This window comes from Triticum dicoccoides, chromosome 1B (genome assembly GCF_002162155.2).
Source record: "Triticum dicoccoides isolate Atlit2015 ecotype Zavitan chromosome 1B, WEW_v2.0, whole genome shotgun sequence".
NCBI classification, from domain to species: Eukaryota; Viridiplantae; Streptophyta; class Magnoliopsida; order Poales; family Poaceae; genus Triticum; species Triticum dicoccoides.
This window is the reverse complement of record NC_041381.1, coordinates 664,038,823-664,046,044: the sequence shown is the minus strand read 5'-3', so window position 1 is coordinate 664,046,044 and position 7,222 is coordinate 664,038,823. Positions and strand designations below refer to the sequence as shown.

Below are 7,222 nucleotides of genomic sequence, written 5' to 3'. Positions count from 1 at the left end.
CTGAGGTGGAAGCTCGACGATAAATTAGTCTCCATCAGATGCGAGTAGTTGTTTTCGTTAACTCTGTAGCCACTTTGAAAAACAATTGCCCTGCATTGTTCACCTGCATCGTAAATGTTCATTGTAAGAGATATTTTATAGTTTTCATGAATATTTTTTGAGCTTATGTATTACCCCCTTTGTTGACTTATTTTCATTTGTTAAGAGAAAACTTTAAACAACAATAAGTAACTTTGTTAATTGATTCATTTGGTACAAAATTGAGGTTGTTTACTTCATATTAAAATTGCACCTAAACCGAGCTCTCTCATGTCTTCAGCCGTCGGATTTCGTGTTTAGACAATTTCTGGCCGTCAGATAGTGTTTCAGGTCCAGTTTTTCACAACCTGGTCCGTCTGTCCTAATGGGCCACTATTCTCGTGATTCTTTCAAGACATGTGGGTGATTGGGCTGCTATACAAGCCTACAATATGCCAGATATCATTTCACTGATTTCTAATATTGTTCGTCCGGTTCTATTTATTAAGAACAGTAAAACTGCACCTAATTCCTGCCCTCTCACGCATTCGTTGCATTTGGCCGTTGGATTCTGCATCTCGGTCATCCCTCGCCGTCTGATGCATCATTTCCGTCCGCGTGGGCTGCTCCCGGGCCGGCTGTTCTTGGGCCTCTATTCCAGAGGCAGAATTCGATGCCCCTCGTTCACTGAACATGGTGAACGTCGGATCTCGAAAGTGCGTTCGTGATTCTACTCCCTATCCACCTCCTACCACCACTCCCCTTCGCGAAGCCCGCCCCCGCCCCGCTACCCCTGAACCCTTCCGTTCTTGCCCTAGGTCAGAGAGAGAGAGAGACAGAGGTGATTGATGGCGGCGACCACTTGCGATCTACACATCTGGCTCCCTTCGATCCTTCTCTTCTCGCGACCTATGTGCGTGGCCGCCATGCCTCTTCTCCGGAGGGCGAAGGCAGGAGAACGTGAAGACAGGCCAGTAGGAGAAGTGGGGCGTCCCTCACGACGAGCAGCGGCGGCCGAGATGACACGTCAGCTCGCCCAGTGGTGAGCCGGTTCCCAGGCGGAACTGTTGCCAAAGATGGCTGCCACCCTTCCCCCCTACAACCATGCCAGTACGCTGCCACGCCCTCCCCTGCACCTGCGAGGAGGAACTATAGCAGGAAGAGAAGGAGGAACACTCATCTATCTCGCTGCAGGTCCCCATCTTTGTTTCAGCCTTTATCTTGTGTTGATCTATCCATGTGCCACTCCTGATTGCCTCTAACTGCTGCAATTCTATAAAAGATGAAACTTGGGACAAGATGATCAATTGCTCCCCATGGTTCAGATTGTAAGGAAACACATGGTAAAAGATTAGCAAGGTTTGAATCATTATAATTATATATCTCTTTGTTTTCTAATTACCCATCCAAAGAGTATTATTCCCCAGCGAATGCCAAATGTTTGATACTTGTTCTCTGGTTGTTTCAGAATTTCTGTCGGATTTACATTGGACACATGGTACTGTTTAACATCTGAAAATTCTTATCTTAATTTCCAGGTAACACCTTCCCCTCTACCGCTTTCAATTTAGCTCTTTAGTTTCATACAAGTTGAGGTTATTTTTATGTGGGTAGGGCAGCACTGGACCAGAAGGAAAAACCAAAACCGAACATACATTGCAAGGTCAATAATGAAACAAAAATTGTTGTGGAGAAGAGCGTGACTAAGTCGAGCAAGAAGAGCAGCAACAAGTCCTCGACCATGAACCATCATATCTACTTTGCCGCATTGCCACGCAACGTCGCCCGCAAACCTTTACTCAAGACTCTGTGCACCAGCAAGGTATCATATCGCGCTTCTTGTGGTTCCATCTTATGACTCCAAAGACCCCTTCCAAGTCACTTGGTGCAGGTTATTGCGTATGCAAGAGGGCCATCTGAATTTTGTTGAATGCCATGTATGCTGATGATACGAATGGAAAAGCCTTTGAAGGATAGAATAAGCAAGTTGTTGGCTGCATAGACTGCACAACTTTCTGCACATCAGAATCCCGGTTTAGAAGATATTCCGGTGCACATTTACAATTTTTCATGGTATTATACATGTTCAAATTGTTGCTGAATTACATGGTTGATTTATGCACATGAAGCCAACCTTGGCACATCATTGATGACAGGTGCAGTGTTTGTGATCTGTACTAAGCACTTGCATTGTAATTTATTTTAGTGAGACCGTGAAGGATTGTGTATCACTAGAGGTGATGTGAGCAGTATGTTATGCTATAGACATATGAAGTTTCATGGAATTATTATTAATCATGATCAATAGATGTTGAAGACTGTAAGGAAAATTTAGTCCCTTTTCTCATCATACATATGTAGTTTTTTTCATGTTTGTTATAGCAAATAGTGGTTTGGATTTATTTTAACAGTGGTTCCTTGTTGTGTATTGGCATGCTTATATGGCTCCTCTTTTGTACTGGACATAAAATTTATAGCTCAGTACAAGTGTATTAGCTCAAGAGGTATTGGAGCTGCAGGTTGGATACAAGCAAGTACAATTTTAAACATGTCGATATTCCCCAAGACTGATCTTCTGTCATACTACTTAATTAAACATGTTGATTTATACTAAATACCCTGAGTGTGCTATGGTTACATGTTTGACTGCACTTTTGTACAATATAAAACTCAGCTTATAGTGAACAATGGTAGAGACTTTCCTGGTTACTTAGAAGACTCAAGGCTGTGTTGTTAGGCTGAGTTTGAAAAGTAGTCTGGCATCAAAGTCAAATTATTTTCATATACATATGTTTGGAATTACTGTTGTGGAAATTGATCAGAGGTACAAACATACACGATTCTTCTTGTTATAAAGCAGTGACCTATCATGAAGTAGTGTCCTACGCCAACACATAGCTTTCGACCCGGATACTTTGGCTAAGTTAATCCTTACAATGGTGTTTCTCCACTTTAATTTATAATTCTCGTGTTCCCTACATACTCCCTTCGTTCAGAATTACTTGTCGTAAAAATGGATGTATCTACAACTAAAATACATCTAGATATATTCATTTTTTGGACAAGTAATTTCGAACGGAGGGAGTACATATTTCAGGTTACTACCATCCTTCCACTTTGTGAAGTCCAGTTGCTCCTCCTTTGTTCATAGTTCAGTGGCAGCTATAAATCAAACCGAGCTACAAATGGACCCGCAAAATTTTAAGAAACTAAAATAGTACTGGGGTTCCATGTAGTCTGAGCTACAAAGGAACTTTGCGAGTAGACAGAGTGCCTTCTTAGTATATTTCTCTCGTTGGGTTATTCCTTACCATTGATTGGAGTATCTCTTATTTCAAAATGGAAGGGCCCCAAAACACTGATTTCAGTTTATTTTATATTTCTCTATAGTTTATCGTGCATATTGGCGTCCCTCTCACAGATTCAGGTCACGTAGAGGATCACGGTGTGATTGAGATTGGTGGTCGACAGTGGAGGTAAGGGGCACGGCTAGATGATATGCACACTCTCAGCTGCTCTAGATCTACAAGCCTTGTCTAAGTGGGAGTGGTTGAGTTCCCCGTTGAGCGTAATTTTCTTCCTTCAAGGCGTTGTCGTGGAACTCCGCTTTTGCACTCTTTGAGTGAATACTTGGATAATATCCAGAGCAGGCAATGGTGATATGCCCGTTGGTAATCCCTTTAAAAATACTTGTTCTTTAGACTTCAATGTAGAATATTACATGCCCTAAGGCATTGATTTTTTTAAGATAATCAATATTGTCCAGAAGTACCCCCTACTTTTATCTTTATATTTTTTAAATATTCTAATGTCTTTCTTCAATTCTTGCGGGAAATTTTGTAGGAGCCAAAAAATGCCACGATCAATCATGAATGTATTCGCCAATCAACCTAATTCTTGCAAACAAATGTCTTCAAATTACTCCATATCCCTAAAAACTATGTGCCAAATAGACGGGTGCGGCAACGCGCACCAGCAACGATCTAGTTAGAACAGTATAACCGCACCTAAAGCGAGCACTCTCAGGCCACCAGCAATTTCAGCCATCAGATACCGTATTTTAGAGATTTCTGGCCGTTGATCAACTTTTGGTCGCGAACTGGGCCGACTCTAGAAGAAAAAACCGAGGCCTGTGGTTGATTGGGCCCATTATCACGTAAAGCCCATGTGTTTTAGCCTCGCTCCGCCCTCTCACGTTTCCTCGTCTCCCACAGGACCCGGGCGAAACGCTCCCCCCAACCCACACAACGCCGCCGCAAGGAACCTCTTCCCTCCTCTCGCTCGCTCGGTGGTGAATCCTCTCTTCCTTGATCGAATGGGGCGCGCGAGGGAGCCGATCCGCGTGAGGTGATCCAGCGCGGCGCGCTCCAGTCGAGGCGCGCGAGGGGAGACGAGGCACGCGAGAGGATCCAGTGGACATGCAGGAGGCGGGTGAATCGGGGGTCGGCCGATCGAGCTGATGCGGGCGATCCAATTGCGAAGAAGCCATGGTTTACGCTTAGGTTGTTGCTTCATCTTTAAGATTCTTTATTAGTGTTGTTCTTTCTCATCCAAATTGATGTAGGCGTTCTAGGTTGACGGATTGGAGTTAGGTGCCGCTGGCTTAGTTTTCATTTGCTACAGAGAGTATCATTCATCCTCCTCGGTGCTGATGTTTTCCTTGTGCACATCTAATTTTTGTCAAATGTAAATGAGGAGCACAAATTTTGGTTCTCTTGATATCAACCAACAGTAGCAGCAAGCCTATGTAATTTTGTAGTTTCGGATCAATCAGACTGTTACTCTATGAAGTTCGGTATGGTTAGATGGCATTGAATTAGAATTTTGCTATCAATCTGGCTGCTGCATCTACGACTTCCCCATAGTTATTTTTTTTGTCTCTCTTCAATTGTATTTGTTGATTGGTATGCTTTTGTGTATGCAAACCTGAAATCATGTGCCTTTGCTTACTGTCTCCATTAGACAAGAATAATTGACAATCTGATAGGAAGCAATAGCAACAAATGTTCAGTTACAAGCAATACCAGTAGTAAGGAGAGCAAGAGTAGCGTGGACTTGACTACTGTAAGCACGCAAACAAATCTATTTACTTGTGAGTACGAAAATTGCTGGAGCATCAATGCTTGCTCAGCTGCAGCAACAGTGAAAGTCCTAATTTTCTCTTATACGGTTCACTAAGCATGTAACAAACATGTGATGTATTGTTTGATCAGGGTCGCGCACGTCCTACACTGTGGGCATACCGGCAGCCTACCTGCTAGACTATAAGTGCTGCACGTTGGCGTGATGGTACTTCTCGATTTCTTTCACAATTTTTTACCTTTTTGGGGTTTGATTACATGCTAATAGTGTGAAAATAATCTTGATGGATGGGAATCATCTTTGGTATTCTGGTGCAGGCCGGTCCCGTTGTTCTTGGCCATCACATTCCACACCAACTGGCAGAATGAGGTATATCTTCAAAGGTTGTAGCTTGGCTAGGCCATTTCTGTTTTTCAGATTTAGGATCATGCGTGTAAGTATATAAAGTAAAAGTAAACCATGATTTGTCAATTGAATATGTGTATGTATGTATAGGCAACAAAGAAGAAAAACAGAGTCTTCACTTTTCTCTTCCAACGGATCTCCTAGCGAAATGAAGATATCTATAGGTGCTACTGAAGTAGCCAACATATGCTTAGTATGGAGGAGAGCGTGCAGGTGTACAAAATAAGGAAGCAAATGAGATCCCGAGAAAATCCACGTACAAGTACTCCCTCCGTCCGGAAATACTTGTCATCAAAATGAATAAAAGGGAATGTATCTAGCTGTATTTTAGTTTTAGATACATCCATTTTTGTCCATTTTAATGACAAGTATTTTCGGACGGAGGGAGTATATAACAATGTCAATGCTATATTGTTCTTAAATGAAAATTACACTAGGTTAACCTTTAATATACTTGGAGCATCGATGGATTTACATTTGTTTTCTCAACAGTCTAATTACTCCGTGTAACTCCTGCATCCATGTTTGTAAGTGATATTGCAGTTTTGGGGGTAACTGCAGGGATGCAATTCTTGATCATGAATACATTTTTCAGGCTGTGCAACTGACCGAAGCAAAAGAAAAGGACTTCAGGTGCTGATTCTAATTGGGTCCCATAAAGTGCCTCTCTATTGGTAACTTTGCACCTAGGAGTAGGAATATGCAAACGTGATAACTAATTTATGCTACATATTTTCTCTTTTGGTTAGATGCATGCACACATGCGCTTCTATGCAGTGCATTTGCTGAATGTTTCATGCTATATTCAGTTGACAAGAATAGTCAGTCAATAATGATTTAGATGATAATTCAAAATATTGCACTTGCTAGATTTATTGCCCTATCTGGATAATAAAACATTTGATTTGTTTGCAGCTTTTGCTATGCCTTCACGAAATAAGAAAAAAACTAGACTAGAGGGTTCTTTCATCCTTTTCTTATGTGCATTCATCTTTCAACTTTTTTCTTATGTACTCTCCTCAACTCCCATGTTTTTTTTCTGTACTTGCAACCCATGATCACTTGTACGCAATCTTTAATTTTTATCCACTTACGAGAGGGACGTATCTGCTGCACTTGGCATAATTTTGTGCTAACCTATAATTAAATTTTACATCGGATATATACAAGTCAATTTGATAACATTTCTTCAGGATGTCCAAAAGCATTTTTACAAGGCTTCCCAGTTGTAATATTAAACATTATATTCAACCTGATACTGAAGCTCACATCGTGTATGTCCAATCTTAGAGCTACAATAACAATCCAATATGCTGTCTATGGTAAACAAAATGAAAGGGTTGCAATTTCTACCATTTTTCTTTTTCCGTTAAACTGTTATTATTATAGTCAACGTTCTTTGTAATCTGAAAGACTTTCATTTGCCGTAGTATTATAGGTATTAGACCGGTGCTCCAGAGGTAGGCTCCGAACATTCTTATTAAGTATATCATCATGTGAATAAATAGACGCAAGAATAGAGATGTTTTTCACAATGTTTTGTTACTATGAACAAATCATACTCTCGTGGGTTTCTACTCACTACTGTTTGGAGTACCCCTCATCTCAAAAGAAAAACGAGAAATTGCATGAACATTTTACTTTGGCATGTATTTCATGTTTAGTTTTGTTTATCTTTTGACCTCATCAGGCACAATGAAACAAATCACTTCAAAAT

General features: G+C 41.1%; 1 long non-coding RNA gene and 1 pseudogene across 1 annotated transcript; one reads left to right on the top strand and one right to left on the bottom strand.

Annotated features, from left to right (window-relative positions):
* Window positions 1–1,220, bottom strand: part of LOC119350846 — a 3,318-nt pseudogene extending 2,098 nt beyond the window's left edge.
* A 3,031-nt stretch (window positions 1,221–4,251) lies between these two features.
* Window positions 4,252–6,213, top strand: LOC119311703. The gene is made up of 4 exons (XR_005151139.1): window positions 4,252–4,520; window positions 5,232–5,307; window positions 5,418–5,469; window positions 6,101–6,213. It is a non-coding gene; the product is annotated as an uncharacterized LOC119311703 (long non-coding RNA).
* Window positions 6,214–7,222: the final 1,009 nt, after the last annotated feature.